We start from the raw sequence: 12186 nt of genomic DNA on the forward strand, positions 1-12186 counted from the left end.
AAAATTGAGGTCAGACTTTCAGATGAGGAAGCAATTGAAATGGAGACCAGATCTGGACAGAACATGTTTAAGCTCTGACTTTAAGTTATATAAACATTTGTTTGTTTGTTTTGTGATTGTTAAGGATTGAACCCAAAGCTCTGGCAATACTACAAAGCAGTTCTTTGGCTGAGGCTGGTCCTTAGCACTTCACTGTGGGGATTCTAGGCAAGCATTCTGAGCTATGCCTCAGTCTGCCTTTAGGACACACACACACACACACACACACACACACACACACACACACACACACACACACGTCCTGTCCGTATTTTAAGATTTGTCAGCTGAGTATTGATACCCTGTGTCTGTTCACATCGGCACTGTTGGGGCTGCCCTCGCTCCTGAGACACTGGTTTGTGGTGTTCTAGTTCTTTCCCACTGTCTCCTGAGACTTTTTCCTCTGATGGGTTGCTCATTGTAGAAATTTACATACAGCCTGAAGAAGAGAGAGTTAAATCAGCCATATCCTAAAAAGGAATATTAGCATGTGGTCTCAGGCCTGTATAACCTTCTGATATTGGGACATACTAATCTACAGAGGTCACCAGGAAAGTGAGACTCGAAATAACAACTCCCAATGTTTTAAGTATGGCTCTGCACTGCCCTCACAGCCTGTTGAGCATGATTTCTTATCTTCACTGTCTTAGTATTTGTGATTATTACCTATTTTAAAACAATTAGTGGGCTGAAGAGGTGGCTCAACTGTTAAGAACACTTGGTGCTCCTCTGTAAATTGAATTTTGTTTCCAGCACCCATATCAGATGACCCACAGTGCAGTGGGAATCCAACATTTTTTCTGCCTTAGGGCACCTGCACACACGTGGACAAACGCACCTTCGGTAATTTGAATAAGCGCGGTCCACAGAGGGTCATATGTTTGAATTGTTGGTCCCCAGTTACTGGAACTGTTGGGCAAGGATGAGGGAGGTGGCATAGTTGGAGGACATGTCACTGGGAGCAGACTTTAGGACTTCAAAAGATTCCTGCCATTCCCAGCGTGCTCTCTGTCTCCTGCTTGTAGTTCTGAGCTGTGAGCTTCCAGCCACCATGCCTTCACTCCACCGTAATGGTCACCATAATGGTCACCATAATGGTCTCTAACCTTCTTGAACCCTAAACCAGTTACTCTTTTGTAGGTTGCATTAGTAATGGTGTTTTATCACAGGAATAGAAAAGAAACCAATACAGCACAGGAATGTAAATAAAAATTAAAATAAATACTTAGGATTATGTTGTATAGGAGGCTCGGGGGCTTAGTAGGCTTTTTATTTGTCACTATAGTCCTCGCATAGCCCAGGCTTTTCTGAAACTAAGTTATATTAACTACAGCTGTCTTCCTGCTTCTACCTTCTGAATGCTGGGATTAAAGCTATGTAGAACTGCTGCTGGCTAGATATAGCTGGCTTTGTTCAGAAGTGTGTTGCAGTCCCCAGCAGATGTCTGTTGAAGGGATAGAACTTAGTGTAAGGCCTGTATCCCAGTGGCTTTTTGCCCACCATGTACAAAGCTTGTGTTGTGTCCTTAGCACCATGTAAACCAAGTGTGGTGGCACATGCCAAACCCCAGAGCTCAGGAGATGAAGAGAATGGCTGGAAACACAAAGTCATCCTTTGCCTACATCGTGAGTTTTGAATCCAGCTGGGCTCCCAGAGAACCTGTCTTAAAAATAAAAAGAAATATAAGACACCCACTTGATTTAACAGTATTTGCTGTTAGTTGAAAAAATTATTTCATCAATTTCCAAATATCCCACTGTATTGCAAAGCTAGCATGGTCTTCAGTAAGTAATTCCACTGTAGAATCTAAACTGTTTCTAGTTTTCCCCTGCCCTAACTTTGCTTAATGATTGTTGAGCATAAATTATTCTTACATCTCTGCTTAGTCTTAGGAAGAGATTCCTAGAACCAAAAATGTAAGCCAGGGGTTAATCTGCATTCTAACTTTTAAATCCCCATTTCTTTGGATGTTAGCAGGGCTAGGGGTCCTAAATAAATTATACAGGGGCATGTCTGATGAGAGGAGGAGTCATACTTTCTGGTTGGTTCCTCAAACAACCCTGGTTGGGTTTGTTATTGTTGTTGTTATTTTGGTTTTTTGTTTTGTTTCTTTTTTTAAGGCACCTTTAGAGCCTGTCCCTTTGCATAGTATATGGGTCTGTTTTACTAGTCAGTCTGGGAATAGCATCTTTGCTCATTCACCCAGCATATTCCTTGAACTAAATCATCAAAGAGCCCCAAAGTCTGCCAGCACCTTAACCTGGGTCTTTGTTCTTACTAAGAGGTGAGGCACTTGGGGAGAAGGGACCAGGACTCTCAGTCAGTGCTCATAGTGAACACTCAAATGATCTCTGAAGAAAATATATGGAACATGTGGAGGCTGTCTTTGGTAAACTCACAGCAGTGTTGTCATAATTCTGGAATACAAGTAGAAGTTTAGATATGACCAGCTAGTTGGAAAGTGGCCCAGAAGTCCGGAGAAGTAGTTCTATTGGTAGTGCTTCCTGTGCAAATACAAGGCCAATAAGAGACTGTCTCAAAAATCAAGGTAAATGGCACCTAATAATGGCCCCTGACCTCACACACATCCACTGTGCACCTATACATACAAACACACAGTGCATGCACACAGTAACAGAAGAAAGAACGAGAAAGCTGAAGAATATAAAGTCAGACTGAGGTGTGAATGAAACTCATCTGGACCATTGGTCACAAGAATCTGAGGTTGCTTTCTCTTCCTTCCCACCCTGACCCTCCAGCCATTCATTCTCAGAAGGCATAGCCATTTCTTAGCATTTTGTTTTCTTTAAATTGAAAAAAATAGGGGATAGGATTTAGCTCAGTTAGAGTGCTTGCCTAACATGCACAACGCTCAGAGTTCCATAATCGTGCATGGCGGTGCACACCTGCAGTTGGGATGGGAGACAGCAGCATCAGGAGGTCCAAGTGATCTTCAGTGATCTTAAATAAATAGTGTGCTTGAGTCTTGCACGAGCCTTATCAAGATAGTGTCTTTAAAAAGAGGGAGAGAGGGAGTGAGGGAAGGAGGGAGAGGACGTTCCATCGGTGTTGACCATGCTAGAGATGAATATAAACGTTTGTAACAGCATTGGAATAGGGATATTAGAATTTCTAGGAAACTCTGCTTTGCAGAAAATGTGCAGAAATGGCAAAGTAGCAGGTAGTTTCAACCTACTGGGCCTACTGTAAGGTCTGGAACCCAGAATTCTCCAGACACTACCTAACCCAGTGGTTCTCAACCTTCCTAATGCTGTCACCCTTTGATACAGTTCCTCAAGGTATGGTGACCCCCAACCATAACATTATTTTTGCTGCTACTTCATAACTAATTTTGCTACTGTTATGAATTGTAATGTAAATATTTCTGGAGATAGAGGTTTGGCCAAAGTGTCACAACCCACAAAGTTGAGAACCGCTGACCTCAGCACACCTTTGCTGCCCAATGTTTGGGTTCTGCAATCGGCCAAGCAGCTGCCATGCACCCAGCAGTCATTCTGTTGCAGTGTGACCCATGCCCACTGGGAAGCAGCCCCTTCTTGATCTGTTTCCCTCAGACCTGGCTTGTGAATTGGACACAAATGACCTTTGTCAGGCAGGGAGTGTGGCAGAGCTGCTGTTGCTCGGGAACTTGGTGTCACTGTCCTTTTTGTCCCTCGCTGACTTTAGCCACTTACCCACTGGAGCCCACACCTCCAGTCACTGTGTGGCTCTCGGAAGCTGGCCCTCCTCTCACCCAGTGTCGTTGGGGCAGTGCTGCGGCACCTCAGTCACATTGGAGACATTCTACCAGGACACAGGATGCTTTAAATGGAGCAAAGAAATGGAAATGGAAAGAAATTATAGCATGAGTGAGTTTCTCCTTTTCAAGATAATCTTATTTAATAACCAAAACCTCCAAAGATGTACATTTTATCCCCAGACAAAGGCAATGTGGCAGGGTCTGCATCATGGTAATTACATGTTTGGGTTTTCTTTCCTTCTTTAAAGTAGGTTTCTTTTATTTCAGTTTAGGAAAAAGACTATTCATCTATTCCATCGCTGGGTGGCCCATCCACTATGAAAATAGGTCAAGAACCGTAATCTAACTCGACTGCTGATAAATAATTAAAGCTAATGGAATTTTTGCAAATCTGTGAACTAAATTCTCTGAGACGCTGCCAGGCCATACTGGATGCTGTTGTATAGAGATTTTTTTTTTTTTATTTAACACCCCAGTTTAAATGCATTTAAAACCACTCCTCCATCTCCCAGAGACTGGAGAGGGCATGTGTTCATCTATAAAAGCAGCCAAAAGCTTGAAACCTGTCAATAGCCACGCCATTCACCTTCAGATGATGAGATGAGAGGTGAAAGGTCCTGCATCCTGGAACAAAGGGAAACTTCCCTTCCCACCAACCTCTCTTTAACTTGAACTCCGCAATCGAAGTACCAAGAACCTCACACCTGGAGGCTGAGGCGATGGCTCAGTTGGTAAAGTGCTTCATGCAAGCATGAGGACCTGAGTTGTGTCTCTGGAATCCATGGTAAAAAGTTGGCTGTGACGGCTCATGCCTGCAGCCCCTGAGCTCAGTGGACATGGCTGGGAGGACTCCCGGAGCTCACAGCCTGAGTCAGCAGCAGGCCCTGTCTCAAAGGATCCTGGGAGAGAGCCTGGGGAAGACACAGGCTTCACACCTGGTCTGGGTTCTTTGCTGTTAGTGAAGGGGAATCACAGGTGCCATACATGACACCAGGAACCAGAGCCTGGGGCTGATTTCCCTTCACAGCAAACTGTGATGCTCTGCATCTTCATGAATTGGGCAGATATTCCTGAAGGCTGTTGTGAGTACTGATGGCTTACACCTCAAGAAAGCAGCTGATTTATTAGTGTTTAGCGGTTCAGACCTGTAACCTCAGCACTCAGAAACAGGAGGATCATAAGTTGGAGGCCAGTATGAGCTACACAAGACCCCTACACACACTCACAAGGAGGAGAAGGAGGAGGAGACCTAGGAAGGAGAACATAGGGAGTGGACAGTTTCGTCGTTAACTTTTTAGGAAGGGAGAATGATTTGCTGTTACTTTCCCTATACTTTTGTTAGAGGGTCATACTAACTTTGTACTCTGCTTTCTTGGGTTTATAAATACTAAATGCAGATTTCTGAAATGAAACTGTACAAGGAAATGTCTACATTTTAAAAAAAAATTAGTTGCCCCTACCTAGCATCGAAGTCTTCTAGAATCTGGGTTTTTGTGTTCCTCCTCCTCCTCTTCATCTTCTTCCTCCTCCTCTCCCTCCTTTTCCTCCTCCTCCTCCTCCTCCTCCTCTTCTTCCTCCTCTTTCTCCTCCTCCTCCTCTTCTTCCCCTTCCTTTATTTCTCCTCCTTCCTCTTCCCCTTCCTCCTCCTCCTCCCTCCTCCTCCTCCTTCCTCTTCTTCCCTTTCCTCTATTTCCTCCTCCTCCTCTTCCTCTTCCTCCTCCTCTTCATCTTCCTCCTCCTCTTCCTCCTTTTCCTCCTCTTCCTCCTCCTCCTCTTCCTCCTCTTTCTTCTTTTTTGTAATGACAGAGTTTTGTGTATCCCATGCTGGTCTGGTGCTCACTATGAGCTGTTGATCTTCCTGCCTCCACCTAGGTTCACCTCATGGAGGGAACCCCTCCAAGTGCTGGGTTTATAGGCAGGCGCCATCACGCCTGGCTTATGTGGCCTGGGGACAGCATGTGCCTTAGACAGGTACTCTTTCAACTGAGCTCCATCCCTAGCTGTGCTTTCTGTATTTTAAAAGAGCTGTAGGATTGATTGATCCACTGTCCACTGGGGCAGATACTAGAACCCTACTCCTTCCTTCTTTTCTAGAAAGTTCCTTCTCGGCAACCCCTGTGCAGTTTGACTCAGAAGTCAGATGGCACTGGAGACAGCAACAGGGTCTTAGAACAGCTGCCAGGCATGTGCTACTCAGAATAGAGGAACAGAGCCTGGAGACCATGTGTCAGGCACTGGAAGGAGGCCTGATCTGTAAGGGTCCAGGAGAGCTTAGACCTACACCCTTGGCCACTTTTCAGAGGACAGGAGAACCCAGTGGTAGAAGATGCTTCAGCTGTTTCTCTCTCCTCTCTCAGCTTCTCAGTGTTCTCTTGAGAAGCTGGGGTTCTGGGGAGCAGAGACTCCTAGTAAACTGACTGCGAATTCCCTTCCCCCTCTCCTTTTCCCATCCCTTTTTTCGTTCCCCACCCCACCCCCTTTTTTAAAAGACAAAGTCTCCTGTAGCTCAGGCTGGGCTTAGATATTTCAGTATTATAGATGGCCTCAATCTGGTCCTCCTGACTCCACATCCTGAGTGCTGGATTGCATATCTGCACCACACCTGAACTATGGTGCTGGAAAGCAAACCCAGAGCTTTGCACTTGTTAGGCAAGCATTGTATCAAATAAGCTGCATCCCCAAGCACTATGTCTGTCTGTCTATCTGTCTGTCTTTCTTTCCTTCTTTCTTTTCTTTTTTTCTTTGAGGCTGACCTCAAACTTTCGACTACCAACCCTCAGCTTCCCTAGTCCTTGGATTACAGGTTTGTAATGTAATGTAAGCCATTGTAGTGTAAACAAACGACCATGCCTGGTTTAAGTGAATTGTTCACCAAGTATTGGTGAGCAACTCTTCAACTGCCACTCTTTACCAGAGAGCTTTCTAGCAAACCTCAGCACTTCCCTAGCTCGGTGGAAAGCCCTCACACCGATATGAGTCCCCATAGGTAGGCAGGACAAGCAGGACGGTGATCCTGGTGTAGGACGGCATAACTACCTCTGACATTCTAGGAGAACTCGACAACTTGCAGTTTCCACGGACGAGTTCAAAGGCTATGGCTTCAAAGGGCATCCCTGACCACCCTCCTCTTTCTCTCAGTCAGTTCAGTGATTGTGCAGGAGAAGGTGTAACACTTAAGTCTTGGAGAGACACATGTTGACTTATTTCAAATATTCAAAAGACCCGGTGAATGTACTGCCCCCTTGAGACTCATCACAGCAGTTATGACAGTCACCCACCTCTCCTCTCCTCTGGTCTCATCCCTCATTGCTCCCCATAAATCAGCTTAAAGGAAAGTCATATATATATTTCATTCACAAATACCATAGTATGTATCTTGAAAGACCCCTTTTATAAGATACCACATGGTTCCTAAGATAGGAGCTCCTGTGTAGTTTTTTCTTTTTCTTTTTTTTTTAAAGCAACAACTTGAGGCCTATTATTCTCACTCTATTTTATTTTCAAGTGACTACTGTTTTGTTAGCTGTAATACTTATGTTTTCAAATGTGTTTTGTCCACTTCAGATGCGGGGTGAATATGATAATGAACAATCAGATATAAAAGTGCTTGTTTCTCTCCCTGCAGTTTAGAGTAGCAGTGTGTCTTGCATTTGATGGTGTCAGTTTTAACACATATTTGATATAAAAATGTACTTTGGGGGTGAAAAGTTGCCTTAGCATTTAAAAGCAATGGCTGCTCTTCCACAGACCTGGCTTCAAGTCCCGGCACCCACATGGCAGCTAACAACTGTATTTAACTTCAGTTTTAGGGGATTTGATGCCCTCTTCTGGCCTCCTGAGGTACCAAGGACAGGTGGTGCAAAGATAATGTGCAATCAAAGCATCCACATCCTGGCTGTCAGGAATTCACTCTGTAGACCAGGCTGGCCTTGAACTCACTCACAGAGATCTGCCTGCCTCTGCCTCCCAAGCGTTGGAACTAAAGGTGCGCTACCACTGCTCAGCCTATAAAAATGAGTTTTCAAAATTGCTTTGGACACACTCAAGACATTTTCAGATTGTTGTTTTTTAAATTTACATATGGGAGCTGTAGTGTACCTGTGTCTGTGTTTCTGTGTGTGTGCAAAGATCAGAGAACTGGTAGGAGTTCATTTTTTACTGCCATACTACAAGCTCTGAAGTTGAACTTAGGACCTCAGACTTGACAGCAGGCTTCTTTACCTGCCATCTCCTGACTCTCGAAGACACTTTCCAGTCAGAATTTCCTTTGTGGGGTGTGTGTATGCGTGTGTTTGGAGTTACCATTCATGTGCATATGAAGGTCAGTGGGCAGCCACGGGAGCTATCTACCTTGTTTTTGATATAAGGCGTCATACTGGGCCAGAGATCTCCAAATAGGGTAGGCCGGCTAGACTCTGCCCATTTGTGCCTCCCCAGTGTTGGTACTACAGATCCATACCACCATGCTGACTAAGAATTTTCTTGCTTTGAGGTTTAGATAATGAATACTTCATATAGGGAATATGTGTCTCTATGTGACATGTCACCTCCCAATCTGAACATTTCTGAGGGTCCTTTGTATAAATAAATCAGTCTACCATTTTCACTCACGGTAAGCTCCACCCCAGCTTTTCACAACCAAGACACAGGAAGAAAAGGTGAACTGAAATTAAGACAAAGAAAGCGGCGAGCCCCATCCTGCGCAAGGCAAATCCAGATCCAGAGATGGCACCTAAGCATGACGCATGATGGGTGGGAGCAGAGAGATGCGTACAAGGCTCTTCTTTTTAAGTCAGAGGGACTGACTGTAGCACCTTTTTTTTTTTTGAAGATTTATTTATGTTATTAATGTATGTGTTTTATGTGCATGTATGTATGTATGTATGTATGTATGTATGTATGTATGTGCGTGACTGATACCCACAGAAATCAGAAGAGGGCTTCAGATTCCCTGGGACTAGAGTTACAAATGGTTTAAGCCATCGTATGGGTGCTGGGAATTGAACCTAGATCATCTGTAAGGGCAACGTGTCCTCTTCACTGATGAGCCAGCCCTCCAGCCCAGAATAATGAAAATCGTCTCTACGTAGAAGTGGCTCTGGCAATATCACCTTTTTGTTGCATACTCAGAAGAGAGGGACAAACCAAACATCTTGGCCTTTTCCAGCAGACATTTGATAGTAATCACCGCAAGGCATCACTTCCTCCTAATTTAAAGTGTATTTACTGTGTGCGTGCCATTTGTTTGGTTGTAGGAGGGCATGGGTGTAGAGATCAGAGGTCAACCTCATGGCATTTCTTGGGACGTTTCCACCTTGCTTTTTCAGACAAAGTCTCTAACTAGCATGTGGGGCTCACTGATTCAGCTTGACTGGTAGCCCAATGTGCCCCGTGCCCCCTTTATACCAAGGTGCTAGAGATCAAATTCAGGGCCTCATGGTGGCACAGCAAGCCACAAACAGACTGAACCATCTCCCCACCCGTAAGGACCTCACTTTCTGTGATTAAGATACGTTTTGCTTCTTGTTCAGTGATTGGTACAAGATGGAACAAAATTGATACCAGGGAAACCCCATGACTCAATTAAGCGTTCAACTCTATTGTTAGGACTTTTAAAGCATGTGTCAGCTACCAGGTTATAACTCTTTCTAGTGTGGTTTCAATCAACTCAAACCCCTCCTCTCTTCAGTTGGCAGTTGTCACGAAGGGTGTGCATCGACGGTGACCCAGGACCAGAAGCGGTAGAGACTGTGGTTTCAGTGGCTGTCTAGAATGCAAAGGGCACCGTGCTCTGAAACGAGGATAGATCATTTCCTGTCCATGCTAACTGATAGCGACAGAGTCCCGTGGGCCAGAACTGAGCAGCTTTGAATCTCTCTCCTCAGTTTAGTAACAAACCAGATAATATTTGCAGGCGGCAGATTGAGATAAGGCATTTCTCAAACTGCCAAGAAATAAAATTAGAATGAGTCTTTTAGCTGGTGGCTTGAAGTGCATCTGTGTTGGTATGTGTGTGCTGTGTGAATATGTAGTCGGTTCTTTTTCTTGTCAGCCTTGGGGAGTAGAGTGTGCATGGGGGAGTAGAGTGCACATGCACTTGTGTGCAGACAGATGCACATCTGGCTTTAATATCAAAAAGGTTGCTTCAGGGATTGGGGTTGTGGCCCAGTTGGCAAAGCCTGGATTCCATCCCCCAGATCACATCAGCTGGGCATGGTTTGTAATCTCAGCATTCAGGAGGCAGAGGGAGGGAGTTCAAGGTCATCCTCAGTTACATTGAGTTCAAGACCAGTGAGATCCTGTCTCAAACAGACAAGCCAAAAGGAAATAATTAAAAAGGGGTTGTGACACGCCTGCCGTGAGAGGCAGCTCTTGGGCCTTCCTGGAATCTTGTTATAGGCTGCAGAGAGAATTCTGTCACCTTTTTGCTTCGGACAGTTGGTTTTCTCATGAAGCCAACCTTGTACCAAGAGAGAAGGTTAGGGAGCCCAGGGGCTACGTTGGCTTGAGTTCACACTGAACCATGAAACTCTCCCCTCTTCCTTTTCTCTGTTGAGGTCACCGATTCTGGGCTCTTCCCTTCTGTCATTCTGTAACCTCACCCGGCTTCTCTCTTAGCCCTCAGAGTGGGGCTGTATAAGAGAGGAAGTGACTGGTATAGCTCAGATTGGCCTTAAGCTTGTGATCCTCCTGAATCAGCCTCCCTTATGCTGGGTTTATAAGGACGAGCCACCATACCTACCTTTTGTAAGCCACCTGGGTGTCATACACGTGTCCATCAGTACATGTTGTGGCTACTGCAAGTGCCATTTCCACATGTATGGTGATTTGAGCCTTTATAGTTATGTCTACATATTTGCACCTGCATGTGTTTATGTGCGTCATGTGCATGCAGGTGCCCTTGAGGTCAGAAGAGGACAGTGTGTGTGTGTGTGTGTGTGTGTGTGTGTGTGTGTGTGTGTGTGTGTGTGAGAGAGAGAGAGAGAGAGAGACAGACAGACAGACAGACAGACAGACAGACAGAGACAGACAGACAGACAGAGAGACAGAGACAGGGGACTGAGTTCAGATCCTAATTTGTCAAGTTCCATGATTTTAGCTTAATTTCCTTCTCTTTCTAAGCTGTGGACATCCTTCTGTTCAGTATTCTAGTCTGTGGTATTGATAGGGTCAGTGGGCAAAGGATAGAACTGCTGGTGTCTAGCACAGATTGGACATTCAGCCACCACTTGTGGGCCTGGTCCTGTTCCTCCCAATCCTCCCCTGGTGCTTTAACTAAACATTCTACACATTTACGGTGGCAGCTTCCAAACCTATACCCCAGCTGCTCTCTGTTCCCCAGAGAATCCCTGCTGCTAAATCCAGTCTTTCCTTGGTCCTTAGGTTTGCAGCTTTCTGTAGAAGCAGCACCCTTCTCTCGGGAACTCCCTTTGTTTAGCTCAGTATCCTCCTGGCTCTCTCAGTGTTCTTCAGAGACTCTTCAACCTCTCCCGCTGACCCTCAGGGTAGAGACTTGCCGTCCCTGACCCTCCCTCACAAGAGCATACTAATGTTAAATGCATCTCGACCTGAGCTGCCCGCGATGGTCAACCACCTGTGGCAGACTCCATGCCTCCAGGCCTGACGTTTCCTCCCAAATGTACCGCGTGGCGAATACCCAGTATACTAAGACTTAATAGTAAAGTGTTTGTAAAATATAACACACACACAGAATTTTTGTCCATAAATGCTCCTTTTATTCCTTGAACTTCTTTTTTCCCCAGGGGCTGGAATTACAAGTGTGCAGTTCCAAGAGCTCGAATACCCTCAAATGCTCTTTCTGGCCTCATGGGCATCTGCATGCACATGATGCACACAAACACATGCAGGTGCAAATATGTGCACATAGATAATAAGTTAATAAATTGACCTTTATATGTCTGCATACATACATACATACATACATACACACCCACATATGTGTGTACACACACACACACACACACACACACACACACACACACACACACACGACTGTATAATTCCAGCACTTGGGAAGTAGAGATTTAAGATTATCCTAAGCTACATAGTATGTTTCTGGCCAGCCTGAGTTACACAAGACCTTGTTTCAAAAATCAGATGGAACCCAAGAAACACAAATCTTTCTCCTGTTGTCCTTTGTTTTATCTTTGCCCTTCACTGTTAGATCTTTACCCAGTCTTTCTGGAATGGGTGGTGGTGGATGAACTGAATAGTATTTTATTCCCTGTTGCTTCTATCAGCTGAAAACAACAGGAATACATCATCTGACACTGCTGGGGGGTGGGATCCAGAACAAGATTTACGAGATGGATATGGAGTTGCCAGCAAAAGCTGCATTCCTTCCAAAAGCTTAGGAAGGTCTGGTT

General features: G+C 45.0%; 1 protein-coding gene across 28 annotated transcripts in view; it reads left to right on the forward strand.

The window, feature by feature from the left end:
* Positions 1-12186, forward strand: part of Cux1 (cut-like homeobox 1) — a 334105-nt gene that overhangs the window by 161108 nt on the left and 160811 nt on the right. The window lies entirely within an intron of this gene.

Source organism: Rattus norvegicus, chromosome 12, assembly GCF_036323735.1.
Source record: "Rattus norvegicus strain BN/NHsdMcwi chromosome 12, GRCr8, whole genome shotgun sequence".
NCBI lineage: Eukaryota > Metazoa > Chordata > Mammalia > Rodentia > Muridae > Rattus > Rattus norvegicus.